The sequence below is a fragment of the Lissotriton vulgaris genome, chromosome 2_2 (assembly GCF_964263255.1).
Source record: "Lissotriton vulgaris chromosome 2_2, aLisVul1.2, whole genome shotgun sequence".
In the NCBI taxonomy this organism is placed as follows: Eukaryota; Metazoa; Chordata; class Amphibia; order Caudata; family Salamandridae; genus Lissotriton; species Lissotriton vulgaris.
Window position 1 is genome coordinate 24,492,594 of NC_141688.1, and position 12,468 is coordinate 24,505,061.

General features: G+C 45.0%; 1 long non-coding RNA gene across 2 annotated transcripts in view; it reads right to left on the reverse strand.

Moving 5' to 3' along the window:
- Positions 1-2,576: 2,576 nt before the first annotated feature.
- LOC147728960 (uncharacterized) overlaps positions 2,577-12,468 on the reverse strand; it is a 61,732-nt gene continuing 51,840 nt past the window's right edge. For both annotated transcript variants that reach the window (XR_015309170.1, XR_015309171.1), the window contains one exon: positions 2,577-4,593. This is a non-coding gene — a long non-coding RNA (uncharacterized LOC147728960). The remainder of the gene's footprint in view (positions 4,594-12,468) is intronic.

Consider the following 12,468-nt stretch of genomic DNA (forward strand, 5'->3'; position numbering starts at 1 on the left):
GTATGGAATGTTGTTTTTTCACTCTTCCCCCTCTTGAACCCTTACTAGGTGATCAGCTCATCTTAAGTCAAGCTTGGTAAAGATACGGTTGTCTGTGACCTGGTCAAGTAGAGATAGGACGAGTGACAAAGGGTATTTATTATTTATGGTGATGTTATTGTGAGCTCTATAGTTGATGCATCATCTGAGAACTCCCTCCCGTTTAGGAATGAAGAACAAAGGTGAAGAAGCCAGAAGAACGAGGCGGTTTTATGAATCCTACGCAAAGCATTTAGTCCAGATACTCACGCAGGTACAGATTTTCTTTTTCATTCAAAGCATAAATACGACTACATGGTATTTGTGGGACTTCTACCATGTATGAGTAACAGGAAGGTAAAGCAGGTAAGTCTGACGGTGTGCTGGGTGTGATTTCATTTTCTGGTACTAGGGCAGAAAGGTAATGGTTCTTACAGAATTCAGAACTAAAATACACAGTATGATTACACAAATCTATATCCGGGTTGTGTTGCATTAACCATGGAATGCCCAGAATAGCCTGAAACTAAGTTGACTGAATGAGATCAAACTGCACTGTCTCTTGAAGATGCTTTTGTATAACAAGCAACAACTCCACAGTAGCATGGGTAATGGGTTCAGACCTAATACTATTATTTTCATTGGTTTTTACCTCGTCTGTTAAGTTTTTGGACTCTACAGAAATATTCGTCTGTCTTGCCCATCTCAGATCAATGAAATTCCCTGTAGCACCAGGGTCAATCATGATTTGGACTTCCAAAGTCCTATGGTTCCATGATAAATGGGCTGTCATCAGAAAATTGTGAGGAGAAAACAATGCTTTACCTTAAGCTAAGAGTAGGGAGACTATTAAACCTGATCTACTCGATGGCCTAGTCTCCATAGATCTTGATATCAGCAGTTTCTCGACTTGCTATGTCTTTTAGGCTTCACTGGGCAGTCCCTCAAGAAATGTCCAGGTTTTCCGCATTAAAGACACAACTTTTTGTCTCTGCAACGTTGACGTTCTTTGTCACTAATGGGGCCTCTTATACTCCCTATTTGCATGTGTTCAGTTTCATCTATAGGCCTTTCATATTCGACCTTTCTCTCTATGAATATAGCTGTCCTAGGGTCAATTTGTCCTTGTCACCTTTTGTGTAACCTATGGTATAATTTGAGCAGTGGATCAATTTGTGCAGTACATGACTTGGGAGGATCCACTACTTGAGCCAGTAAATCCTTCAATTCATCCCATAGTCCTTTATAAAAAGGGCGCCTCGTTTTGCCTCTGGCCACCCAGCCTCTGCCACTCATCTATTGAAACTGGAAACCTAAGTCATAATGTCCTTTGTTGCTTTAAATTCAAGAGTTCTGTATCAATTGATTGCATGTATGAGTGGCTGTCAAACAACCTACACAGTTCGTCTTTAATAGATGCTTAATTATACAGTTAAAGGGTCATTACATTCTACCAGCGGAATCGACCAGGTAGCCGCTGTTCCGCCCAGATATGACAGAGCAAAAACCACCTTAGCCTGCTCCGTTTGAAAACACGATGCCTTGCACATTAAATGCAATTGACACTGATTAATAAAAGTAGCAAATTTAGAATGGTCTCCCATAAACTTTTCAGGAGGAGCCAAAGGAATGACAGAAGGAGTGGTTACTTGGAATACCGGCTGACCTATCCCCGAAGAAGGAGTAGCAGGAAATAAATTCCCTGATGGACAGTTATTGATTCCTGCTGCGAAAGACTAACTTTACAGTTATGCGTCCACTCTAAGTGTAAGTGCTTGTGTTTCCTTTTGTAAATTCCCTATCATATGGGCCACATCTGCCAATGTTATTTGACTGGTCTCCATTTCACCCAGGCAGAAACTAAATGTTGGCTTCATGTTCTGTAACTCTCACCTTGGGTGTTTCTGCACGGGCGAGTCAGAACCAGTGGCAATATGCGAACTTCTCCAATCACCACAGCGGCCCAACAAAGTCAAAGTCTACAATGTTGGCACAGGGAAGAGAGGAAACAAGGGAACCAAAAAAAGACGCACGTCCAAGATATTTAGAGCTCATAGGAGTTTTTGGAATCAAATAAATGCCTGTAACAAGACAAGAGGTATGCGTATAACTGCAAAGGACTATTACATAGCATGAATTCCCACTGTTCCCAAAAAAAAGCAATTGTCTTTTTATTATAATATTGTATCTACCAGCAAATTTTCCCTCTTCCGTTTTAACTAGAAATATCAGATACTGAGAAGCACTTTTCTTCCTATGTAAAAGAAGATGCGTATTAAGTGATGTCAGTAATAATAGGAAGTGAATGTATGTATGAATAATCAATGTACTAACCTTGTTGAGAAATGAAACTATAAAAAGGTAACCCAAAAAAATCATAACAAACTTAATGGGAAAAAATAAAAAACATATTTCTCAATGGCTGAGAAAGGACTAATGAACTCAAGTAAAAACAACAAAAATATGCCAAAAAACATAGGCAGGGCTAAATGCTATTCAAAACGAAATCCTTTATTTTCAGGAAATACTTTGTAGTTATGTATAATTTTTTCCTATTTTAGCTAGCACTTGTGTACAAAGGAAACGGGATCTCCTAGACTGTGGAGACAGTTCAGATAAGTATACATTGGGCCAATTTTACTCTCACATGAATGCCGGTAGAAACGCTGCCTTGTAATAATGGTTGTCTTTCTGTTTTTGTGTCAGTTTCAGGATTGACTGAGGACCTGAGTGGTTAGAGAGGCCAGCCATGACATTGAATACTTCTGCGATGAAGACCATGCAATGAGGAGAGAAGACCCAACAGCGAACGCAGACTTAGCCTGCCGATGGGACCTGGAAGTAATAGGTAAGCTCAGGGGGAAAAGAGCGGAAGACGCAAACACAAGAATGCAAAGTGCTCTTCCCTTTCAGTCTGCTCTTTTTATTTTAGGCTTGCGGGCATATACTGTCAGACACAGAGCAACACCAACACTTAGAGGCCCGTGCTCATTCTACAGGCTTGCTCTTATTAAATGTCAAAAAAGGAAACTTAATCAAAATGGATTCCACACTCTTATGAAAATAGCACAAAAAACACATATATTTTACAACAAATATTTCCACAACTTAAAAAAGACAAAACTCTGATACATTTTCAGGAGAAACCCAGGACCAAGACTTCATAAATCTAAGCCCAAATAACTGCAAGTAAGTAACATAACCTAAACACTGCAATATAAAAAACAAAACATATTTGTACCTTAACTATAAAATAAATAACTAATGCATACTTTTTCATTCATATATCCAAACTATGGATTCTGCATCAAAAGTGTAAAGGAGAAAAGCATCATCCACACCAACTTCATGAACGTCAACCGCAACAAACATGTTGCAAGTAAGTGAAATAAAACTTTGCTAATCTAAAACTGTTAAAACTTAAACAAAAAGATCCAAAGATATTCCCAAACTAATAAAACAATATTTTTATGTAAATTTGAAACAAAAAATATCTCACTAACAAAGAAACACGGCCGCTTGACCCACATCTCGACTGAATTAGAAGAAATTGAAAAGAACAAACAGCACATTAAAAGGCCAGCAAATATGTAAGTATAAAATGTATTAAATAACAATGCGTTTTTAGATTTTAGTAATGAATAAAATAATATGCTTGCCGTAAAGAAATGCTATTTTCATAGTCCCATCTAAACCAAGTTAGGGAAGGTGGTGGGCAGTGCAAAGTTCAGATTTACTATTCTCACACCAATGAAAAATGGATTGGGGAAGGTGTTGGATACTAAAGGGGTCATATTTACTATTAAAACTCCAATCTAAATCATGCCAGGAAAGGTATTGGACAGTAAAAGGATCAGATTTTCTATCCTACTCCAATCTAAACCATGATGAAAAATGTGTTGGACAGTAACGGGCTAACATCTACTATTCCCACTCCAATTTACACCATATTGCGGAAGGTGCCAATTGGAGACTGAAAAGGTTCATAGATAAAAAGAATAATTAATTGTCAGGTGGCAGGCTCCCCAAATCTCCCTGTTCCTGACCCGTTACTTTTAAATCAGGCCCAATATCAAGCAGCCCATATCCTCGCTCGGGAACCACATCCAGTCTCCCTGAGTATATCCGAGCACGGCACAAGTCCTCCGTATTAGGCCTAATGTCCAGTAGTCCTTGTCAGGCTCTGCGGAGCCAAGTCCAATTACCTTTACTATATCTAGGCCCCCACACCATTCATAAAACAACTTACTTAGTAAATTCACTCTTTTAGTGTAGTTGCAATTATAAAATAAAGAGCTCTTCGATAATATGCCCAAGTTAAGATGAAGAGGCAGGAGGGATAAAAAAAAAACCATGTAGGTCTTTCCAGACCCCGTGGGAACTTTCTTTCGCAAAATTTCCTGAAATTCCATCGACCATCGTGGACACTGCTTCTATTTCAGCTGTGGCCATCTGGATGAGCACACTTTGCCTGGAGAATCTTCCAAAGAAAGCACCACGTGTGTTTATATCTCGATTCTTAGAGGGTCCAAAAGAATCCTGCCTCTCCAGGACTCCATAGGACTTCATCAGCACCTGTAGCAAAGGAACAGAACTGATTTCAAATTATTTAGTAACGAAAGGGAGAAGGAGGGTCAAAAGATCTTGAGAGAACCAAAACTTTTATTTATCTCTACTGTGTCTCATGAGGTATGACTGCACTACAATACTCAACTCTCTTCCCTAATCTTGGCCCGTCCTTCTGGAAGTGGGGTTAAGTTAAGTAAGGAATGGGCCAGGTGTGTGGGATTAGGTTCATATTGGCACTGCAAGGATAATGATGTAGTTGGCATAAAATGAGAGCCTGCACCATTTGAAACTTGACATTAATAATCTTTGAAAAAGAGATTAATCTGGCCATAGTTTTCTCTAGGACCACTTGGTGGTGCAAGTTTATAAACACAAGGCAAGATGCAAATTTATACCCTAAGGTACATGGTGTGAGTATAGTGAGATTATTTGTTTCTTACAATATGCCTAGTCTGAGAAAGGCTGGCCTTCCAACAGTTGCAGAAATGTAAACAGTTTCACATGAGTGAGCTCTTCTCTGTTTTTCACACCTGAAGAGACACTAGGTGGAAGTGGCTCCACATCAGAGGCGGACACTTCTCTGTGGGCAGTGTTGGCTTCAGCAAGAAAACATGGATGAAGAGAGTTATAGTTACGCCTATGCAAGTAAATACGTTTCCTTCAACAATATCATGAGTGCTCCTTCAAAACTTTAGGGCTTTTTTGTAAATGTATCTGAAATTGTATTATTAATCCACAATTGTTTCAAAATTTTACATGTTGACCGTTCTATTTATAGAAGCATGGATTCTCTGATCAATCACTTTATGCAATTTAGGGCTGGTATTTCGACCACACTGCTTTCAAAGATCACCAGCAGCCACTAGTATTTAGAAATATGAATACATGTTTAGACCAAAACCCCATATCAGGTTATGTGCCAAATCTGTGGCCTGGTTTAGAGTTAGGCAAGCAGAAAGTCAGAAGTCTGACTGAGTACCCTGTCTGCCAAAGTTGAAGTTGAAATTGAAGTTGAAGGGATTTGTAGAGCGCTCTACTACCAAGCGGTTTCTTGGTGCTGTAGAAGGAACCTGAAACTGAGGGAAGGAGGGGGGGGGTGGTAAGAAAGGGTAGGAGTTAAGAAGAGTAGGCAGAAGAAAAGAGGTGGGTTTTCAAAGCTGCCCCAAAGTCAAGGTAAGAGGGGGTGGATCTGATGGCTAAGGGGAGGGAATTCCAGAAGAGTGGAGCGAGTGTCGAAAACCTGGATCCACCCGATTTCTTTTTGCAGAAGCGGGGGACCTGGAAGAGGGACAGGGTGGAGGAACGGAGGGTTCTGGTTGGAGTATAAGCAGTGATTTTAGTTCTGATAAATGCAGGGGCAGTGCCGGCAAGGGACATAAAAGTCAGGCAGCCCATCTTGAAAAGTGAACGTTCCCTGATGGGAAGCCAGTGGAGGGTTTTAAGCAGGGGAGTGGTGTGACTGGATTTAGGGAGCCTACAAAAGAGGCGTGCCGCTTGATTCGGAATGAGCTGTAGGCATCGGCATTCATAGGCAGGGATGCCTACATAGAGGGCATTGCCGTAGTCTAGGCGAGATAGTATCATTGCCAAAGTGATGATTTTGAGGGCTTTGGCTGAGAATTAGCGTAAGACTTTGCGGATGGTTCTCAGGGAAAGAAAGCAAGAGGAGACCACCGAGCTGATTTGAGGTCGCGGAGAGAGATCTTGGCTGACTTTGATGCCCAAGGTTTTCACAGAAGCAGAGGGAGACGGGGGAGAACCAAAGATGGGGGGCCAGAAAGCAGAGGACCAAGGATTAGAAGGGCCACAGATCAGGACAAGTTCCATTTATTCGGGGTTTAGTTTAAGTTGGTTAGGATTCATCCAGTTATAAATGAAGGTGAGAGTGGAGTGAACAGTGGAGATAGAATCAGAAGAGGGGGTGAGATTGAATATAAGTTGGAGGTCATCGGCGTAGTTGAACGCCGTGACCTCCATGTCCTGTAAAGCAACAATGAGCGGGTATATGTAGAGATTAAATAAGAGGGGGGAGAGTGAGGAGCCCTGGGGGACTCCACAGGAAACCGAGCGAGGAGGAGCAATGAAGCCCTCAAGGCGAACGGCCTGAGAGCGGTCTGCCAGGAAAGCAGTGAGCCAGGCCAGAGCCGATCCTCGAATGCCCGCGCCCCTGACACGATCGAGAAGGATGGAGTGGTCGACCGTATTATTGGCAGCGGAGAGATCGAGGAGGACTATGGCCTGAGGGGAGTTGGTGTCAGCACTACGTCTGAGCTCATCGACCACCGAGAGATGACAGATTCCGTCGAGTGAGCCGGCCTGAAGCCGGCCTGGTGGTCAGCTAGGAGGTGATGAGTCTCAATGTAGTTATAAAGTGAGGAGGTGATGTGGCTCTCCAAGATTTTACCTAGGAGTGGAAGAAGTGAGATGGGCCTAAAGTTAGAAGGGATGGTAGGGTCGGCGCCAAGTTTCTTTATGATAGGAATAACCGTAGCAGATTTGAACGCGTCAGGTACGGTACCCGGGGAGATAGAGGCGTTGAGCAGAGTCAGAGGGGGGGCCGGACAGACACTCCCACCCTACCCCCTAACCACCATCAGCCTAACTAGCCTCACACCACTGCCACCACCACCCACTGCCACCACCCTATCCACTTCCTTCCTACACACCACCACTAACACCATCACCACCCTAACTGCAACCACTAACACCACCACCACCCAACCCTAACCACCACCATCAACCTACCCTAACCACCACCTGAACCACCCTCACCCTCACCCTCGCCACCATGAGGTGCCGGGTTTTTAGGAACCCGGTGGTGCCAGGGGATCACACCCGAAGACCTCTGAGTTCTCCCTGTTCCGGACCACAGAAACCAAGAGTCTTCTAGATAAAGTCAAAGATCGAGTTTTATTGGCTGCAACCAAGTAACATGTGTCCTAGAAGTACGACAGCACGGGCCGTAAGTTCTCAGGAGACTGTTCGTTTTTACAGAACCAGCCTTCTCCTTTTATACACAGTTTTACACTTCAGGCAAGAATTCTTGAGTTTATGATATGGTCATAGACATATTTACACAATAGAGCAAAACGCGAAGTCATGACGGCCAACCCATATTTTAGATGTCCAGTTTGTGATAGATGACCCAGCCCAGCCCGGAATTACAATCAGATATCGATGAAAACCCCAATAAAACAGGGCACCTCCTTGTCATAAAACTGGCCATAAACAAGGAACATGGACAGGTGTATGTGTGCAGAAAACATGGTCTGTAGGTGATGAATGGTTTATGGCGTGTTGTGCTTTGATGATATCTTACTCGGCCACTGGGCGAGGAGCTGCCCAAACAGGTTTGGCTGGAGGCGGTAGAATCAGTTCGGCCAGGTCATGGGGAAGTCAGCTAAGGTGGACGTGTCCTTTCAGATCAAGCTCGACCTTAATCAATTGACTTATATGAGGGCAAGGCATAAGATGGATGCCGTTCACAAAATGGAGTCCGAGGGTTTGGAACGGAAATCATGATTTAAGGGTGTTAGCATCGCCCAATCATGGCGCAAATGCACAGGGATAATGTCCTAATCATTACCGGTCTGCCGATACCAAATTTGTCATGGTACGATGACATTTTGTGACACGAGTGTTGGACCTCGGTACCATATCACAGCAAGGTCCGGAATTCCAGAACCACAGTCCCTCCTTTCGCCCTCATATTTAGGCAATAACTCATGCTAATCTGAGTCCAAATCTGTATTGACGAATTCATGGAGATGTTGCTGTAGCATCATTCTGTTGCTCAATTCGTCCTTCGACACAGGCTTCCTTACACATGGAGTAGCACAAAGGCCACATATTGCAGGAGCGCACTGCACAAACAGGCAGAACATAAACAGAATGGCTAAGATCATCCCAATGAAGATCAGAGTTTTCCATCCCCAGGCAGATATCAGTTCCCAGAACCACCCGAGCAAGGACCAATCCCCTTTTTCCAATCGAAGGGAATCAGAGATTTTGTGTAATTTGGAGATGGCCTGGTACACTGTCGGAGCATTATCAGGGATGAAAATGCAGCAACTGGATTGGATCACTCTACATACACCACCACGGTCTGCGAGTATGACATCTAGGGCAATCCGATTTTGAAGGGTCATAAGTCGGTCCGATTGAAGCTCGGCAGTCAGGTTACTAAGGGCACCGGCCGTCTCAGTCACGGCGGATTCGACTACCCTTGTTAACTGGCGAATGTTTCTGCTGTTCACCATAGGTCCCCAAAACGGCAGAAAACCCTTTACGAAGTCCCCAAACTCTTGACCCGCAGTGTCGTCTTGACTCACGACACCCCTAACTGTCCTTGTCCGATGGTAATCTGCCCTGGCCGTGTTGGTGGGTGGCAGCAGAAACGAGATAAAACAGGTGCCCGAGAAGTCAGGGGGCAACCATGTGTATGCTTTGTCATGGCAGACGAAGTATGTACCCTTAGCCGCTAAGAATGGAGGGGAAGTTCGGGATGCGAACACATACGTTTCCGTGCATACGCTCTTCCCCAACTGTGCTTTGGGTTCCCTACCAATACCTTGCAGACATAGGTGACCTCGGTGGGGTACTACCCAAACTAGGGAGGATTTCTTCGATTTCTGGCTCTTACTCAAAGAAATCCAATACCGAGTGCTGTTCCATCTACTGTACGGGGTAAACTCATCTTTGGGAATTGTCCGAGACGTGTCAATATCCCTGCTCATATTCCGTATTCCTGCCACTAGTGCCTTGTTGCTGACATTGCTCCCTATGAGACGCGGGGACATGGTTCTATGGCAAACAGGAACAGTCTGGTAAGCCCACAGAGAACCATAGTAACTGAATGGCCGGACGAAGTATGGGATGGCCCTATCGGCTGTGTGCGGCATAAGTCCACATATCCAACAGTTCGATGTGTTCATTACAGACTGGTGCTGGTGTAGGAGCTGGATGAATGAGTTATTTACAAATTCTAGTCTTTTGGCGGACTCGTGTTCAGGCAAAGGGTGAAAGGAGTGTGTGGGAACAGTAGGAGGAGGTGTGGGCTGAGTGTTATTTACAAGGGTAACTTGGAACGTGGATAGAGTAAAGCTAATCAAGAACATCGTTATGCTGCACAACAGTAGAATACATACTATCAAGAATCTCTTTTTGGCCATCACGGTGCATATTCGCTTTTTAAAGTTCGTGGGTCTGGCAGGTCTCTCTACCCTCGGGAACTCCATCCTCTGGTTGCTGCCCGCGGTGGGAGTTTGATTCTGCCAAGAAGTGCGCTCTGTCCAGTCCGGGGTAATTCCCTCAGACCGACCAGAACCGTTGACCTAGGCGTCCCCAGCTGCACTCCTCAGACTTCAACCGCTGCCCTAGCAGCAGAACCGGATGGTGGTTCGAAAATCAAAAATGAGCAAGTTCCCTGGGCGAGAGAGCTGTAAAATCAAAAATAGTTCTTAGGGGAAAGAGAGTTACATAAGTGCACTTTTTATTAGTCCCTTTTTCTCGACCTCAGATTATATTGTTGCTTCCCAGGTACGGCGTGGTCTTTAAACAATGTTTCAGGTTCTGTAGTGTCCAACTGCATTGACGGTGGCACAAATCCTTGCAAAATACGATCACTCTCCTTTTCTGTACCAGTTCCTTTCAGTCGTGCATCGCTGAAGAGTGTAAAGTGAGGTACAGTTTCAGTCTCAGAGTCAGCAATTCCGTCCTGGACCCACCGGTCATATGGAAGGGGCAGTGGGACCCGTTCACAATGGGCGCCGTGCCATTTTTTCCGTGGACACGCACTGCAGAACGGGTAGATAGCAGGACCTGGAAAGGTCCGGTCCAACGAGGCTCCTCGTTCTTGGTTCGCCTGAAGTTCCGGACTAGGACCCAGGAGCCAGGTTTGATGGCGTGGCCTGGATCATCAGACGCCGGTGGAGAGGAGCTGTGGACCTGTTGATGTAAAATATGCAGTTTAGTTGTCAATTCGTGTAAATAATCAAGCAGTACAGGGTGCTCTATCTCACTGAGCCTTCTGGGCTTCGGTACCCCCCATATATTTGCTGGGCGCCCGAACACGATCTCGTGGGGGCTAAGTCCCAGTCTAGAATGGACAATCATTCTGGTAGATATGAGTGCTAAAGGCAAGGCGTCAGGCCATTTAAGACCTGTGCTGGCTTGGATCTTGGCTAGTTTGAGCTTTAGGGTGCCGTGATAGCACTCTACTAGACCTGCTGATTGGGGGTGGTTTGCAGCGTGGAATTTCTGGTGGATGCCTAGACATTCGCACACTCTCTTCATCACCCGTCCCACGAATTCACTTCCATTATCACTCCAGACCATTCTAGGCATCCCAAACCTAGGGAAGAATTCCTTGACAAGGGCTTTGGCAGTTGACAAGGCAGTGTTGTCCTTGAGGGGGTACGCTTCCACCCACCTGGAGAAAGCGCAAACAACAACAAGCACGTATTTCAGATTGTTGCACCTCTCCATGTGGATGAAGTCGAGCTGCAACACCTCGAACGGGTACGTTGGAGGCGCAAAATGACCCGCTGGAGTTGGTGTTCCCCTACCGGGATTGTACTTCAAACACACCATACAGTTCCTGACCAAATTCTCTGCGCATTTCGGGATACCACTATTCTGCCATACTGGGGCCAACAGTCCTTTTACATTGATGTGCGCCATTCCATGGGCCATTGTCACCACTGCGAGCACATATGCGTCGGGTAACAGCCATCGTTGGTGCTCTGACAATTCGACCCAACAACCATTCGCATCCAATCTTCCCTTGCTTTTTCTCCATTCATTCACCTCTTCTCCGGTGACATCAGCTTGTATGGACTTCACACTTTCTATAGTGTCCTCACACATACCCACATCGGGGATCCATCTAGCAGGACCTACAGCATACATCCGACTCATTGAGTTCCTTGCAGTTTCTTTCCAGGAACCCGCGTTCACGCCACAATCGTCCGAAACTATGGGCTACGCCAAAGGCGTATTGGCTATCAGTATACACATTCACTCGCTTTCCTTTTGCCAACACACATGCTCTTGTAAGCGCTATTAGCTCGGCTGCTTGCGCGGAATTGTGGGGGATACGTGCGGTCTCTACAATAGTGTGCAATGTTGTTACAGCATATGCTGCAGTCGTATCACCATTTGGCAACTTGAAGCATGAACCATCAACCCATAGAGTATCATTACATTCAGGAAGGGGAGTGTCCTGCAAGTCTACTCTCCCTTTTGTCTCTTCTTCTGTCCTAAAGCAGCAATCGTGTTTTTCAACCTCATCTGTCTCTGCCGGAATAGGTAATAACATGGCGGGGTTAAGTGTATCACACCTCTTTATGTGTATGCGGCTCGCTAATAGTGTCAGCTCATAGCTGGACAGTCGAGCGCTAGTTAAATGCTGCGTCTTTGTTCTGTTCAGTATAATGTCTACTGCATGTGGGACCATAACGATCAGGGTATTATTCATGACTAACCCAGCAGACTGTCGAATACAGACAGCTGCTGCAGCAGTGGCCCTCAGGCAACTCGGCAACGCCCTAGCTACAGGATCTAGAGTCGCCGAGAAATACGCGCATGGGCGCTGTTTGTCCCCAAAGGATTGTGTCAAGACTGATAATGCGCAACCTTCCCTCTCATGGACATATAATGTAAAAGGCTTACTGTAGTCGGGGTTGCCCAACACAGGAGCCGAACACAAAGCTTCGCGCAACTCATGGAAACTTGTCTGACAATCGTCAGACCAAGGCATAGGATTGGGTGTGTCTTTGCAGAGTAGTGTCAGCAAAGGTTTGGCCAATAGGGAGAAATTCGGTATCCATTGTCTACAGTACGATGTAATGCCCAAGAAAGCCCGAACTTCTCTCTGTGTCC